At 33.9% G+C, this 18,085-nt stretch overlaps 1 protein-coding gene across 6 annotated transcripts in view; it reads right to left on the bottom strand.

The window, feature by feature from the left end:
* The window catches only part of LOC134690914 (potassium voltage-gated channel protein Shaw-like), an 86,176-nt gene extending 71,708 nt beyond the window's left edge, over nucleotides 1-14,468 (bottom strand). For 5 of the 6 annotated variants that reach the window (XM_063551080.1, XM_063551082.1, XM_063551085.1 and 2 more), the window contains exon 1: nucleotides 4,394-4,559. The gene's annotated coding sequence lies outside the window, so the exon portion shown is untranslated. Of the gene's footprint in view, nucleotides 1-4,393; nucleotides 4,560-14,342 lie in introns of those variants that run through there. The other variant, XM_063551081.1, reaches the window with a different exon arrangement.
* Between the last annotated feature and the right edge of the window lie 3,617 nt (nucleotides 14,469-18,085).

Below are 18,085 nucleotides of genomic sequence, written 5' to 3'. Positions count from 1 at the left end.
TAAAATCTACACTATTTAATACATTTATATATTATTTAATTTTGGATGTGACAAATCTTCTGGTTGGCTGAAAGTGTTTTGTCTATCAGCTCATTAAAAAAATGTGATGCACGCGTAGGGGTTTTCAGTATGCTCCACATTTTTTTTATGTTATTTCTTCGAATCAAAGACAGAAAAAATAATAGTCATTCTTTTAAAAAGAAAATATTGTCTCTGTAACTGCTGCCATTGTTAGTGTCATAGCCAAGTACATGGCTGATGTTTGATATTGTAACGTTTTATTTATCTGAATTTTAATTTTACGAAACGGAAAAAAGAGGTGCTCTCAAACCGTTTTAATAATTTATTTATATATGAAAGATCCATTGCTTCTGAATTGTTATTCCCTTCTTGCGTGAAGACTTTTAATGTTGGCACAATAAATAAACAAAACTCATCCCCCCCCAAAAAAAAACCGAAAAGGAAAAGATTTTTTTTAAATAAAACGAATTAAATTTTAAAAGCTCGAATTCAAAGTAATATTTTAGCAAAAAGGAAAGGAACAATAAATTCGAATTAAATAATATAATTATATTGAAACAAAATAGGAAGATCCAAATACAAGATAATAGATAAATACCATTGAACTAATATGTTATAAATATAATAGATAATGGCTTATATGCTAAATATAGGAATCATTTAGCACATTATAATACGCAATCTAATTATAGCGGTACGGGAGCAACAGTCGGCTGATCCATTTTACACCTTAATTGTTATAATGTTTTATTGATGAAGCATACGGTTGTGACACCACGTGCACGATATGACTTAATACCTTCTTATTTATTGATTACGACGGTCTTTATCACAACAAGAACATATTGTTATCTGTTACGTCCGAGACATTACCAACACTATGGCGATGAGTTTGTCAATATATAAAATAATGAGAAGTGGTATGAATGCCAACGAGAGAACTATATAGGCCAATTTCTCCTGAGGTATAATAAGTCATCGTACGACCTTCAGCAATGAACAAAACTCATACCGTATAGCCTATTGGTACGTGGGGACATACTTTTTGTTTTGCGCTCCTCCTTTTATTGCTTATCATACACTGGAGTCACAATAAGTAGCCTATACGCCACCACTTCAAAATAGTTAAACGACTAGAAAATTTTATTTTCATCTCTGGGCTCTTAGTCATAAAACTAGCTTTACTCAGTACTCCAAGTACAAAAAAAGTGCTCGAAACACAAAATCCAGTATTTTGATTGGTTGATTCTAGAGTCTGAGTACAAAACTTATGCTCGAAAGTTTATGACCGCAAGGCTAGGTGTATGATATAAAATATCCTGTTTAGTAAATTGATACTCGCTTTCCAAAATAAACAGTATTTACCAACTATAAGTCTTGATGGGTGGTCTATAATTCTGCATTCTCATTATTTGTATGCCCTTGTTCTCTCTTCTTCATAAATTTTATTCTATATTTCCTATTCTATATAATTAAGCAATCCATTAATTTTAATATTTTTAATTTTTGTTTCTTATTCTTTATACATATTTGTCCTTTCATTGGCGGATCCAAAATGAGAATCCGGGGGTTGGAATTCCCGTTTTTTTGGACGATCAATGCATTTGAATGGGAGCATGTTGTTGGAATCCCCACTTTTAACTCTGGGTAGGGACCACCCCCCTTTTTAAAATGGCTGGATCTGCCCCTGCCCTTTTTCTGTCCATTATTTTCTATTCTGCCGGTAAACCCCATCCAACCCCTCAGCATCATAGCGATTATCGTGGTACAAATGTTGATATATTGATATATTATTTGATTTATATAACATCATTTACAAGGAAATAGTTGTTCAGTTTATCTATAATTATGCTTAACACATTGACAGATGTCTAAAGACAAAAGCATCAACAGTTCAAAACAATGGGAAAAGGGGCGGAGTCGGTTACCGAGAGGCCTAAGTAGTTCAGCTACTGTTAATTCTCGTCTGGCACTCCGCTGACTGAGGTGTAGTGATCTGATTCAGTGTAGGATCCGCGAAAATATTTACATGAATCTTTATAGAACAGTGTTCAATCTAGCATAATTATCTGCATTTGACAATACACTTGCTATTTCAACAGGTACCCCTTTTCTAAAAATTGACAATTTAAGGTGAAGGGATCTGATCAAGTGTACGATCTGAAAATATATATTTACATGAACCTTTATAGAACTGTGTCACCACCTAGCAGAAATAACTGCATTTGACAATACACTTACTATTTTCAACAGGTACAGTTTACCCCTTTTCTAAAAAAAAAGGCAATTTAGGGTGTAGGGATCTGATCAAGTATACGATCTGAAAATATATTTACATGAACCTTTATAGAACTGTGTCATCACCTAGCAGAAATAATTGCATTTGACAATACACTTGCTATTTCAACAGGTACCCCTTTTCTAAAAATTGACAATTTAAGGTATAGGGATCTGATTAAGTGTACTATCTGAAAATATATTTACATGAACCTTTATAGAACAGTGTCATCAATTACATTTGACAATACACTTGCTATTTCAACAGGTACAGTTTACCCCTTTTCTAAAAAAAAAGACAATTTAGGGTGTAGGGATCTGATTAAGTATACGATCTAACAAAATATTTACACACCGTGTTAACTCTAGCAGATTTAATTGGATTTGATAAGGTAAAGATGAAATGTGTAGAGTAGATTGGCTTGGAGTTAGATCTAATCGATTCGATGTATTTGTAAACATGCCATACAGTCTGATTAGAGTTTGCAATATGACCCATAACAGAACAAGGATTAAAAGCAATCAATTTTTCCTGTTTAAGTGCAAAATTATCTTGTAAACAAAGATGTGAAATGCAAAGAAAGAGAGGCTGTCATAATTGGTCATTTGGTTGTACATTTAAACTGAATATTTACATTTATAGTTGTTTATATGTTTTAAAAAAAGAAGATAGTGTTAATTAGTGACTTCATACGCATGCCATATTTTCCACTAGCCTCGAGTGTTTGGCCTTCATTTCAATAGTCTGTATGTTTTAGATTTTATGACGTTTATACCATTTTCCTTTTTTCATCGCTTATTTTATATGATAAAGTTTGTTGGTGTAAGTTCTCTTTATTGCTGTGATGTTGAAACGAGGTGCTTATTTCAAAATCTTGCATTTTCTCCACTTCTTTTCGAGATCCCTGTATATATACCACATCCCATAAGAATATGTATGTCACTCCCTCATTGATATTTATAAGCGAGAAGAGCGACCGGGAGTATTAAGTGAAATAAACATTACAACCCTATGTTTACAGTTTGAATCGTCCGGTTCTGCTCCATACACGATCGTGTAGGTAAGATAGTTATGCAATTCATCACGAGTAAACAGAGATACGTCAATGAAACAGCTACCATATGCATATGAATAAACGTAGATTTAGGCTGAACATGACTTTGAGAAATCATATCACATAAATTTGACGCTTAACATTTTCTTAATTATATATGTACATAGAAATAAGAAGATGCATGGATAAGGCAATACAGTACCAGGAAATACGGATTTAACATACAGATATATTAACACGATCGCCAATAAGACAATTCTCCACCAGAACCCAAATGGCATAGAAGCTAACAACAATATGTCACCGTAAGGTGCCTTCAACAATAAGCAAATCTCATACCACATACTAGTCAGCTGTAGTTCCTTCCATTACCATTACCGAATTTAAGACTACGTGTTAACCATTATTGTTAATCGCTTTTGTGATTCTGAGTCCGTATTGTTTGCCATTTAATTGTGAGAATCAAGATTTTTGCTTCCTGGTGCGAAGATAAAAAAAAACAACTTACTAAAATTAGATTTACTAAGCTTCATTAAGCTTTATACTATAGACTTAATATGACAAATATTTTGAGAGAGAAAAACACTACTATAATTCGACGTACATAACATTGTTGTACTGGAAAATCTTATTAACTCTTTTTATCCGTTTTCTTTTTTTTTGTAATAAATTCTCTGAGATCGGAATCAACGTATATCTTCGGCACTGTTTTATGCAATATAACAAGAGATCGATAAATATGTTAATTTCCAGCTTCACAATTGTCAACCATGTCCGTGTACTGTTTATTTCCAATACAACAAACCTATGTATGTTTCATTTGTAGATTTCACATGTAGAAATCGATCATACATAATAATCCATCTTTTCTTTAAATGTATTACAAATATATACAAATGATAGCCTTCAGTTCAATGCGTTATCTTTGGTTTAAGGGAATCTGTCTAAGATTTTTCTCAGCTTGACGAATATTCAGCATAATAATTAAACAGAATATATCAAAAGACGATTAGAGAAATAAAACGGTTTCTTGTACGTACCTTAATAGCATTTCTGCAGAATTAGTTAAAACAATATCCATAATATGTAAATATGAACTCATATCCGTTAATTGAAAAATAATTTTTGTGTAATCATTTTTGTGTAAGCTGTTTTTCTTCTATCAGTTCGCTTCTTCAACCGTCATTGAATCGATTTTCCTGGAGCTCTGGGCTATTCCATTATGACTTGGTTGATAGGGGTGATATCGTCACAATCGGTATTTTTACTCAAAAATTGATTTTAGATCAATAAAGACGTGAAGTGAATATGATATTAAAAACAATATAACCATTTTAATTGACAGCTGTAATCTTGATTAAGTATTTTCTCTTTGTAATCAATAGGATCTTTAACGTTAAGAAAATATTGTTTGATTATTTAATCATAATTTACTATGACACAAGTAAAATTGCTAGAAACTTGCTTTGTAGTAAAGAAATGATAATTTGAAATAAAAATTAGTCTAGGGTTATAAATAAGATAGAAACAACATCACTATCAGATATATATCTTGAATTACTTCATCAATTTGGTTTTTATCGTGTAATAGTGTTTTAAATTTTAATCTAATGATGTAGAAACCTGTTTACAAGTATCAGTATTCGATGTTGAATAACATTAGCCATGTTTTACAACTGAAGTTTCTGTTGCCTTTGAAACAACCACGCTAATTGTCGTTCAGCAAATTATGAATACATTTGGTCTAGTTTAAACATATTTATTTATAATAGAGGATTGGAAAACAAGTTATTGCAACTTATTTTAACTCCCTTTCCAATTCAAAGGCACATTAAAGGGGGAAAGGGGGCCGCGGCCCCCTTTTGTGGAAAAAAAATAATTGGTTGTTTATATAGGGAATCAATAAAACGTGACATGAGCGGCACTCTCTAAGGCAGTCAGTGGGTCCCACTTATGAAAATTTCCGAATCCGTCACTGCACTATGCAGGTGCGAGTGATGCCTTGTAGCGGCATTAGACTGCTCTTTTTTGAAATCTATAAGAAGGGCGTCTTAAACTTGCAAGAGATATTACTCTCTCTCAACACGGACCAGCCATGTATCGTCCCCTTCTGCGTGACAAGTATCATCGTTTCTCAAGACCATACTCGAAAATGGTGTAGAGGGAGCTGGAGCCGAAAATTCAGTCCCTAAAATTTTCTTCTCGGAACGGGGATCGAACCAGGAACCTTTGTTAATTTGTAGTCCGATGCGCTGATCGCTACACCACGGCTCTCACGTTTAGGTATATTAATCATATGCCTGAGGCATAGCGATAGTGGTCTTTCCTAGATGAGAGACCCAAATATATTCAAGAAACTACAAAGATTTGTTTTTCTTTGTTATATACATGTTTTTCAAACTGTTGTTACGCTTTCCAGGAACATATATAGATATACTGTTTCCAGCGTTTTCTCGAAACGTATTTTATCATCTGTTTGGTCCTATAAAATTTATTGTCATCAAGGTTAGTTTCGTGCATATGCAGTTAACTTTATTGAACAATCGCCAGGCTCACTATAAAACACATGTGATTAAGAGTGCTTAAAAATTACCAAATCATAAACCTTTGAAATTGAGCATTGAGGTAAACAAGGTGCCCGTTTCCTGTGGCACAAACTCACCAAAAACACCGAAGGCTTGTCCGTTTGATAATGTATAAATACGCAACCGCGCGCAAAGTTTGAATGGGGACGACGCAGTGAATTTGTTGTCAATTGTCGGGGAAATTGCAATGCGGTCTGTCCGACGAATAAGCCGACGATGACACGTTTTAAGGCATGCACAATGTCTTTCTCCGTTACGAAGTATCGATAAAATAAATAGTTTAAATCAAGTTTGATATGTATATAATAGTACCTATTTTAATGGAGCAGCTAATATATATATACGGCAAAAGTTGACTTTTAGCCAATCTAATGGTCACTGGTTCTTTAAATATAATGTATTCGATATCAATATGGATAAATTCGACCACTGCAATTATAAATTTAAAAATAAAAAACGTGGTTTTATTGTCAACGAAACAACTTTTCACCAGAGACCAATTGACGTAGATTTTAGGATCAAGCCTTTAGGAAAAACAATCTGACTGTGTAAATATACATATGGCACTTAAAAGATGTGTATGTCTAAAGCGTTATTGAGGATTTACCTTCAATAAGACTGTTCAAACCAAAACACGTGTGAGACAAGGATATGCAAACTAGCTGAATACATTGGGAGCTATCAGACAAAAAGGGACGTATTAAAGTAGAGCAGGGAATTTAACCGAAGTCACGTGACTTAAGTAATATTGCATGTCTTTTCAGTTTACTAATTTGTATTAAGATGAGATAACATATAGGTGGATTTTAGAATACCAAATAAAGTTTTAGGTCGTACGATGACCCATAGTTTTAATGTTTCATTTCGTCTCTTGTCAAGAGATGTCTTATTTGCAATCATACCACAACTTCTTATCTTTTTGATATGTACATATATATACCATCATTCTTTAAATGTTTATAGCCTCTTCAGATCTGAGGCCCTTAGCCAGGAATTTTAAAGGTGGGGTTCGATACAATCATACTCAACTTAAACTGTTACAATTCAAACAGAAACAAGCTAATAGTGGAGCGTAGGAACCACTCGAACCCTGGCTACTGGTGTGATTCTGACACATCATATACGATTAAGTTTTCGGAGATCAGTGCAGTACCATTAGTGTACTTTAGTACTGATTCAGTACGAGGTATGAATGGTTTCACGGAGATGACAAACAGTATAAAACCATCAGTGTAATTCAGTACTGATTTATTACGAGTAATGATTATGAATGGTTTCTGTTACAGTGAATTTCACCTGTAATTACAACGGATATTTATAGAATTAATTTATATAGCTTTGTATTTATGTTGTCAATAATTTAAATCATTATTTCAGAAAAGTGAAAATGTTCTATTATGATCTAGACCTCCATGTTGTCCGCATAATGTAACACGTGAAAAGTTGAAAAGCAAAGATTTAAGGATTCCCGAAATAATGCACGAAAACTGTCCGTTAACCGTATTTCCCATAGTTAATATCAGATTTTTTGTCGGTTATCAGATAATAAATTGTATATAAAGATCTATATAAAGTTAGACAATGGTATTATTGTGACAAGTAGTGTTATTTGTCTTAACCAAACAATTAGCAAAGTTTCCCTATATTGTGGGTCGAATATAGATTGAGACTTTCCCATGGTGAAAATATATAACTTTATGACAAAATGGAAATAGTCTTCTAACAATTAGTCTTTGCGGTTGAGTGTATAACACATTCGATTTGACTAAATAATAAATAATGGTGTCTACTGAGAGTCAATATATTTCTTTAATCTATTCTGAAGAATTGTGAGGTTATATTATGGAATTCATTTAGTTCCAGCCAAAAATGTCTTATTAGGTGTAGCATGGACAGTTTTCCTTTGGGGACCCTCAATTACGAAAATGTCGTAAATAAATTCTTATTTTATACGTCACTGCGATCTCGGCAGAAGATGTAATCAATTTTAGAATCTTCTAATCAATAACTTAAATATTATTTTATTATGTTATGAAAAATGAAATCGATTGTTGTTCTAGATCAACACTTCACTGTGATCGATGATCGTCTCATGGTACCAGATAGAGGGCCACAGACCACAATTAATTCCTCTATTAGTTCTTTATAACTTTTTGTCACATTAAAAAATTTGCACCATGCACTTTTGTCCAATCTTTTGTGTGTGTAATGTATAGTACCTGTCCAAAAGTATATCCAAAATTCAGAAAGATTGAAGCAATCACTTTTACAAAATTAGCCAATACACATCCCTACCCCTATTGACAAGTCAAGAGATGTTCCGAAAACTGTAAATATCACCTTTTTGCACTTAGCCTAATCACTCTTTCCATATCAAAATAAGTTAAAATACAACAACCAAAAGTTTATTTCACCTATCTTCTTTCATTTCCAACCCATAAAAACTAAATAATCAATGAGAAAGGCCAAGAAAAAAAATAAAGAAAGAATACACCTTAATTAAAGGGAACTATATTCGTGAACAACGAAAAGTAGGGTCATTAATTGTGGTCTTGGGCCAGAGAAGAGAGAATGCAGTACTGGTGTAAAAGTAAACAGTATTACATGGGAAAGTAAAGACGTGAAAAAATAATTTGTTTGAACAGGATACGAGAGTACACACCAACACGTCTATTATGCATGGAAACAAAAACCGCATAAAATGTAGGACTGAAGTTCACCGAAAACCATGATGTCGGAAATAGGGCCAACTTCCGAAGCAAGGTTGTCGCGGCTCTCCAAAATATCCCGAAGTCCTGCGCTGAACTTATTAGTTTCGGTCATTGCTTGGAATTTGAGATAAAAACCTTAATGAGACAAGTTGCCTTCTATTAGATAACTTAATTAGAAGGAAATTAACAAAAATAGAAACAGCCAAAAAAATTGAAATCAAAGGAAAAGTTATAACTCAAAAGGGAAAGTCATGCATCAAATGGCAAAATAAAAAGCTCAAACACATTTTAAGTATGCATGTAAAACAGTTTCCTGACTTGGTACAGACATTTCCATAAATAGCGGATTAAACCTGGTTTTATAGCTAGCTGAACCTCTCACTTATATTACTGTCTTATGTAATTCTATTACATCCACAACAACGTGTAAGAAAAACAAACAGAAATAATAGGTAAATTGTCAAAATTGTAATACAGCACACAGGCAAATTATGTTTTTCCGTATATATACCTTTGTATAAACCTTGTCTCATATTAAGGTATTTATGATTTTTAGCAACAAATAACAATTCCATCAAAGAAAAACAAAACGGGTACAAGCAATCGGTCAAAAGGGATCAAACGAGATGTTGGCTTCTTTATTGGGTAAAAAATGAACCAAAATTACGAATTTTCATATAAGATTTTTTTTTAAACTTGGCTCTAGCACTTAAAAGTGCTGACTACATTCTTAACTTAATAACTACGTTGTACGTTTTGTTCATTTCTCCTTAATGTCAGTGTTCTGATTGGCAATGATACCACGTCTCCTTATTTTATTATATTTCTATATATCACACTAGTGTCCCGTAATATCTATGCACTTGTACATAAAGAATGTACTTTCTGACTACAGTTTATGTAGGGCGGTAGATTCCATATCTTATCGAAACAATGTCTTGTATTACATAAATAATGCAGTTTTATTATATATTTGTTTGTACTTACATTCTTATTACTCCAATCACCAGTTTAATAAGTGTATAACTGCCTAATGATGAATTGTTCAGTTATTCTCTTTGTAAACTATTGCGTAACATTTTCCTCGGAATGTGACGTCACCAGTACCTTTTTATAACAGTGGGTCTGGTGGGGGTTATAATCTTTCATGTGTATTTTTTTCTTATGCCATTTTTTTCTATTCGTTATAGCTTGTGTTCATTATGCTCCATTCTCAATATTTGAGCACCCCCAGTTTTATTTAGCGTTTGGTCCGGTTTTTGTATATATTCTTTATATTTTTGCTCATTATTCTGTATTTTGTAAATCCCTTTTTAGATCCTCATTGATGTTAAAGAAAGTATGGAGGGTCAAGACTATCAACACAAATTTAACGTATAAGGATCTGAGTACATCGTGCTTTAAAGCGTAGTACAGACAAATAGATGTTGGGTGTATTAACATAAAACCCAAAAATACACATTGGAATCTATAAAATTGATACATACACAAGATATTAGCCACGATTAATTATTATACCTTTTTGAATTCAAGGTTCAATACTGTGTTTGTACTTTAAATATGAATATCAGGAGTCGATAACACAACAAACTTACGACTAAGATTAGTCTTAAGTCATGAACAAACCAGTATACTCACGTTCAATCTTAGCCGTAAGTCTTTTTGTGAAATCGACTCCTGGCCTTGAAGGCATAAAACTGTGCTCAGTGCTCTGAGCACATAAATATGCTCGAAACATGAAATCCAGCAATTTGATTGGTTGATTTTCGAGTCTGAGTACAAAAATCACGCTCGAAAGTTTTATGACCGTGAAATCTACTCGCCACGAATAAGAGCTGCATCACTCTCATCATTCATCATGCTCATTGTGAAAAAACCTCGATATTTGTATAGTACTGAAATATTTATCTTTTTTCAATTCAGTATAATCTATGGCATGAATGTGCTTTCACTTTGAAATGTGTTATAAAATGAATTTCAATTTTTTTTACCAAAGAAAAATATAATGTTGACTCTTCTATGTCAAACCTGCTGGTCCTAACACCGGATAAAAGAAGAGGGAAGTCATAAAAAGCATAATATTGCAAAAGCGTTTATTTCTTATGTAAAAAGTGGAAATGTCCTATGTTGAGGAATGTAATTTGACCTTTCACTATAATGGTTTACTTTTAAAAATTGTGATTTGGGTGGAGAGTTGTTTCATTGGCACTCATACGCACTACATCTTCTTACATCTATTTTGTTAGAAGACAGTTTTTGTCCACGTTTTGTAATAAACAAACTCGTTAAAAAATGGCATTGTCAGTTTCTCTTTGACCTATAAGGTTTGAACTTCACACAGATATATTATATTCCGTCTTAGAAACTGAGATATTTAGTATTATAAATGTCAGTAAATCAAGAAGAAAATAATATAGACATTATACGTTGATTTCGTGCGACCGTTTGCCGCGCTTTATCAGCAAAGCTCAAAACTAAACACACAAAAAAGCAAAAAAATGTACAATAGAATTTAAGGAACTAAACACCATTGTAAGTCTTTTAACCAGATAAGGTCACCATGCAAAATCATGACAACGAAATGTGTGTAATTTACAAATTTACGTTTCCGTGTCGCCGAGGACAATACGTCCAATCTGTCGCCCGCCATTCATGGCTTATCAATGAATGCAACTTAACTTTTTAATCTTTTTACGAGCAAAACGACATATATGTCAATGACATTCATTGTCCAAATGACCTTTAAAAAACGTAGGAGGATTATTCTCTCTAGGATACATGACTATATTTCACTACCATGTTGGAGGGGGAAAGGACCTTTATCGGGACTCCGGGATCGGGTGTTTTTAAGCTCGGGATTTTGGGATTGACCATTTCGGGATCCGGGATTTTTTTTTCGACTTTCGGGACTTCGGGATTTCTTGTTGTTAAGTCCGGGATTTCGAGATCTCGCGTTTTTAAGCCCGGGATTTCGGGATCTGGACCCCTCCTACACCCTCTCGTGTTGTGTTATGATTGAAAAATATACATGAAAAAGCTGAAGAATTCCCCAAAGTTTCAGTTGACTGTTGGGGATGAAGAATATATATTGGATTTAGTAACTTTTTTGTTATCACTTGCAAAGTGTCATTAATTAAATCAAACTATTTTATTGATCGAATGACTAGTGATATCTTAAGATATATTTATACTTGGAAAAACAATCCCAGTTGTCTGTCTTTTAAAATAGCTACCACCACAATATTATATTTTTCTAAATTCTCTTCCCTCAATTCGCGACGTTACTAAAAACATTATCCTTTTCCAATGCAAGCTTGAGGTCATCGGTTTTCCGAAACATTCCCGAGGTTCTACGCTTTAATTGCCGAGTTTAAGCATTTCTGTCACTTCTTGAAAATTGAGGAACACTCTAGTTTAGAATCCAAACGATGAAAGTAACATCGAGAATCTATACTATTAAACGAGAAGACCTGATTTTTGGTGTCGCTTCTCTTCCTTCCACAATAAATCAATCATCATGCCTTTTTGTCCTTTAGGTAACATGCATACTCGCATTTGTCATCCATTCTTATGATTATTCAGATTGAGTTATTTTGGGAGAAAAACGACAAAAAAAGAGTCCGGATATGATTCCGTCATCAGACTGACTTTTAGTCATAGATAAGACTTCCGGTTTGAAACATGCACAAACACAACCAATCGTATGATAGATAACAAAAATAAAAATAGATAAGCCAATCAGAGCGTTCTCCATAAAATGGTGTTAAGATCGCAAGAACCACAACTATTTTACCTCCTTAGAGAGGACAATAATTTTTCGCGTTTATCTACATGTAAACTACGATTACACTTCTTTAATATGTGGAGACTCTATGTATTCTGTCTACTTTTTTTTAATTTAAAATGTTTACTATTTAAGGGGTCATACCAGTTGCATATATATTAAAATAAGCCGTAAAACATGTGACACAAGTACAACCAATCGTAGAGCGTTCTCCATATCGTGGTGTTTAGATCGCAAGAATCACAACTATTATATCTCTTTAGAGTGGACAATTATTTTTCGCGTTTATCTACATGTAAACTACGATTATACTACTTTAATATATTATAGAGACTCTCTGTATTCTGTCAGGGAATGTATATGTTAGTATAGAAAGTCCCTGATTTTGTTTACTGTCAGTTTCTTTAATATATAGAGACTCTCTGTATTCTGTCCACTGTTTTCTTTCAATCGTTTACTATTTAAGGGGTCATACCACTTGCATACAGACAGACAGACGAGACGAACGGACGTACGACCCGACGAACGAACGCACGGACTAGAAAACATAATGCCCATAATTGGAGCATAACAATTAATTGTTAAAAGGGAAAATAGTGATTTGGCAAAAACGAAAGTAAGGTAGAGATTAGAGGGAGGCAGGACCATTTTCAGGGCGTCGGGATCGGGTGTTTTTAAGCTCGGAATTTGGGGATTGATCCTTGCGGGATTCGGGAATATATTTTTCGATTTCGGGATATGAATTTCTTAAAATTCTGCATCTCGGGATTTCGGGATCAGGACCCCTCCGACAACCCCTCATATTAGCCTTAGTCGGTATTAGTCATTTATGTATATATGATTAAAATCCTACCATTGGCATGTTAATAAGGTTCCAAAAAAGCAGTCAGTCTGATGGATTGTCAAAGAAGCATATTTTTTAGACTATTATAATGGTCTTTATATATAAGCATGCAGTTACATTTATTTTATGTTTGAAACGGTGCAAATTTTTAATTTGATTCGACTTTTACCAAAAGAAGCAGTGTAGCAAAGGAGAAAAATAATTCTGGTCGTAGGCCAGAAACACGAATATAATTGAATTTAACAGAAATGAAACAAATATCGGACTTTGGAAAAAGAGAGAGGGCTTTTGATACCTTTTATGTTATTCGGTACGTACGTGTGAGCCAAGGATCCGTGTTGAAGGCCGTACTTTAACCTATAATGGTTTACTTTTAAAATTGTTATTTGAATGGAGAGTTGTCTCATTGGCACTCACACCACATCTTCCTATATCTATAATATGTTTTACAAAAAATCATCCTACAACAGTTTACAAGCTTTATATGCCCGCGATTTCGCGGGTGTCTTCTAGTAATTATTAACATTCGGTTTTTAATGATGACTTGCATTTTTTTCGTGTAAATAATTTAATTTTGGATTGTTTTGTCTATCAGCTCATAGACATAATTTTGTTGTGTGCCCGTTTATTCTTTTTCGTTGAACTATCCATTTCAATGAACGTTCAAAGCACGTTGTCCGGCTTTATGCCTCATCTACAGATTTCTTTGACTTCAAAAGCCAACTGTTGCAAACAATATTTATGGACACTTTGCACATGAAAGAACAATTACGTTTACAGGTACATGTAAGTGCAGATTTTTAACAGGTACTTTGATCCGAGCGAGCAAGAAAATAAGTGTATTTTACCTTTAATTGTAAGATATCTAATTGAATATCACTCGATAACTAAAGCTTCACTTTTTATCAATATTAATTAGCTGTGTATTACAAACAATACGAAATTTATGAATTTCTGTACTGGGCCACAATTTAGTGGGTTGAAAGAGGTTGAAACTTAGATACGTTTTCAACATGTTCCATTTTAAAACATTAGTGTAAGGAAAGACAAGATTAATTCACATACCCAGTATTGAGTACAACTTCTCTGTGTTCCAGAAGCCGGTCACTGATGAATTACATGTATACCTTAATAGTACCCATCATTTACGTGCCGTAAACCGGTATTGAGATTCTCTATTGACGTGCCGGCCGTTGGTCATTGGTGAATTGCACTTGGCTGTACTGTTGGTCACTGGTAATTAAGTGCTGGTTAATATGCCTGGGTTAACCACATACAAACAAACGGTGTACAATCCGCTTCCTATGATGTTTACTCATTTCTATCATGTAAGCGGTCTTTATTTTATTAGATTTTAATAAATTGCCCATTAAATGCAATATCTCAGGTTTAAATACGTCATAAAATGTTTGTGTTTGTCCGTTGTTGTTTGGACATGTTATACGGATATTTATCGATACTATCAGGTCAGCTGCCGTATCTTGATGTTTACAAAGTCTGCTAATTGGTATTTACCCGGTATCTTTAATGATCTTGCTTTATAAATATAATTGGCAATAAGTACACGTTTATGATCAACTCTCATGTTTATATACCGATAATTTGTAATTATCGAAAGCGTATAAATCAATTAATTAACAACTTGTGCAGAATTTACATAACCTTCAACCGACATTCCTGACAAACTGATAGAACTATGTTATGAGACTATATAAAGATGTGTTACTTTTGAAATGTTGGCCACTCAGTTACATTCTAATTCTCTTTAAGCGTTCAAAATAACGGGAAAAGTAATAACATTTCCCGCCAATTTATACATGTTTAACTCAGTTTTCATTTACAGGTCTGTTTTGTTTGCTCAAAGGCGAACGTCAAACGTTGGTTGAGCAGGCAAACAATTAAATACCGGTATATTTATAGACTGTTTACTATAATAATGGGGTATATTAATGATGGATAATTAAAATTTTAAATATAGATTTCAGGTTTATAGATCTAATAGTTATCTTTTAATGAGACTGTATTTCAGTAGCTAGTTATGGATTATTCTGATCTTCGTAGATATTATGACATCATAGCCGGATGGTTTTCTTTTAAGAAGTGAACTAGAATTTCGTATATATAGTAGAGTAACTCGGAAGACTCAAACTTGGATGCATATTTTCTGTACTATACTAACGAGTGTTGTCCCGGGGTTGATGACCGATCATGATCCCTTCGCTCTAAATCGATCAGTCCGATTCATCAGTTTTATCTATAACATGAAGTCGATTTCCACTGAAAGTCTGTATAAATGACAGCCAAGTCATATCAAAAGCTAGTTTAACATGGCCAAATGTCAGTGCACAATTGGTGCTCATAGGAATACCTTTCGATACACTATATTGCCGAAACGAGATAATGGATTTAGTCTTCCATTGTGTTATGCCTGCACCATATCATCCCAGTTCAGGTAAACAAAGTATATTCAGGTTTTCCAAGTATACCTAGCTATGTACCCGTTTCATGACGGAACAATAAACCTTACTGTATATGAGTTGCATCAAACGATTTCAAAAAGGCCCGGGTAGTTCAAAACTAGATATAATAAACTCCTGTTTGTTAAGATTGTGGTGAACTGTATTAACTGGATCTTGTAAATTAGACTGCTATATTGGTGACATCCCATTAGTCCGACAACCATTATTCCGACAGCCCACTATTCCGACCGCCCATTACTCCGATAGCCCATTATTCCGACAACCCATTACTCCGACAGCCCATTATTCCGACAATGCGTTTTTCTTATGGTATGGGTAATTTTTTTTCTAAAAAGACCAACTACGTCCTCTATGGTATGTGTGGTTGTCCGTCTTGATTAGAAATATTCTTTCCATGCGGGATATTTGTCTCAGTATATTGAGTTGATACACATGCTTAAACTGGCAACTGCTCAGTCCTTATCCTCGTCCAATATTCGTTTTACGTGTCAAGGTACTTTATCCATCTTTATATTTCGTTGTTTGTATGTCCAATATCAGCCTGTGCTGTTCTATTTCGCTACTTTTTTCATGTGTGGCTTGATCTATCTCTTTTTAAATTAGAAGATGTGGTATGATTGCCAATGACACAACTATCCACAAGAGACCAACATGACACAGGCATTAACAACTATAGGTCACCGTACAGCTTTCAACAATGAGCAATTAAGCCCATATACCGCATAGTCAACTATAAAAGGCCCCGATATGAAAATGTAAAAAGTACCTTATTTGTATCAAAATATGAACGAAAAACAAATATGTAACACATAAACAAACAACAACCACTGAATTACAGGCTCCTGACTTGTGACCGGCACATACATAAATAATGTGGCGGGGTTTAACATGTTAGCCGGATCTCAACCCTTCCCCTAACCTGCGACAGTGGTATAACAGTACAACATAAGAACGAACTATAAAAATCTGTTGAAAAAGGTTTAACTCATCAGATGGACAAAAATACAAGTGGACGTGGCCGGGTACTTGTACATCCCGACAACAAAAAGACACTAGGAACAGATCTGAGAGTTCTCGCCGTTATCTGAAAGCTAGTTCAAAGCCACTAACAACTAATAAAAAAAATCATGCATCTAAGACTTAACTAGATCTTCGGTCCCCCTTTCGCGTATCAGAGGAGTGAGGTTTCCCCTACTATTAACTACATAAATAAATATATCGGAGTTGAATAACACTACCCACCCTCTTTGGTCGCAACACTTACTCTCCTTGTATCAATCATCTGAGTTTTATTTAAATTAGTTTTGTCGCAGAAATATACAGTAAACGCATTTTGACTGCTCAAATAGAATGACTGCAATATAAAAGCCAATAACAAACTAGTAAAAAAACTAAGACAATGTGTGACATTCTTGTCCTGCTTGTGTCTTTGTCAAATTGTCTAATTTTAAAAACTTGGTACATTATGTGTTTTGTTGGAAATTTGACACTTATTTTTCATTTAAAGATTGTTTTCAAGAAGAAGAAAAATATTTAGATATTATTGATTTTAAGAAAGGTAGTTCATATGTTAATTCACAATCGGTACTCTTCCATTACATTTTAAAAGAATTGAAAATGCTAGATACTTGTACAGCTGATAAAGTTGAGGATGAGAGTCATTTTTTAATCGAATGCTCACTTCATAATAATTTGAGGGAGGAACTCTTTCACCATATTTCTAGCACATGTAAGAACTTTAAAAAGTAAGATAAATATGATAAATTTTCGATGTTAACACAAGAAAACTTTACTATTATTGGGGGGGGGGGGGGGGAGGGGGAGGGGGATGATGATTACATTGTTATAGATCTTTTGAATTATATAGTACATGTCTTGATACCGACTATTATTTGATATCAATGTGTTAGTTGCTTTTTTGTATTTTGTCTTGGTAACTGAGGATTATAGTGCTATAAAGATAATTATATCAAGTATTGTAATGTCTTAATGTCAGGAATATTGACCCAATCATTAGACCGCGGCTTTGAAAAAGTGGGGGTATACTGTTTTATCTCTGTCTGTCCATCCGCCAGTTCGTCCGCCCGTCCCATAAATATTTTCGTTGCATCTTTTTCAGGAACTACATTACAAGGATTTCTGAAAGATTTATTGAAGTTGGCTATGTCGTGTGATGCGTTTTCAAATTCATTACTCATTACATGACAGCCAAGTTGAAAATTGTCGTCACATTTTTCTCAGAAACTACAATTCAATGATTAACAACTCAAACATTTCCCGTTTAACGAAATGTTTGGGCGGGGGTATCATCAGCAGCTGGTACCCTCA

This window comes from Mytilus trossulus, chromosome 11, assembly GCF_036588685.1.
Source record: "Mytilus trossulus isolate FHL-02 chromosome 11, PNRI_Mtr1.1.1.hap1, whole genome shotgun sequence".
Lineage (NCBI taxonomy): Eukaryota > Metazoa > Mollusca > Bivalvia > Mytilida > Mytilidae > Mytilus > Mytilus trossulus.
Note: the sequence above shows the minus strand (reverse complement) of the source record. Positions and strands in the feature narration are given on the sequence as shown.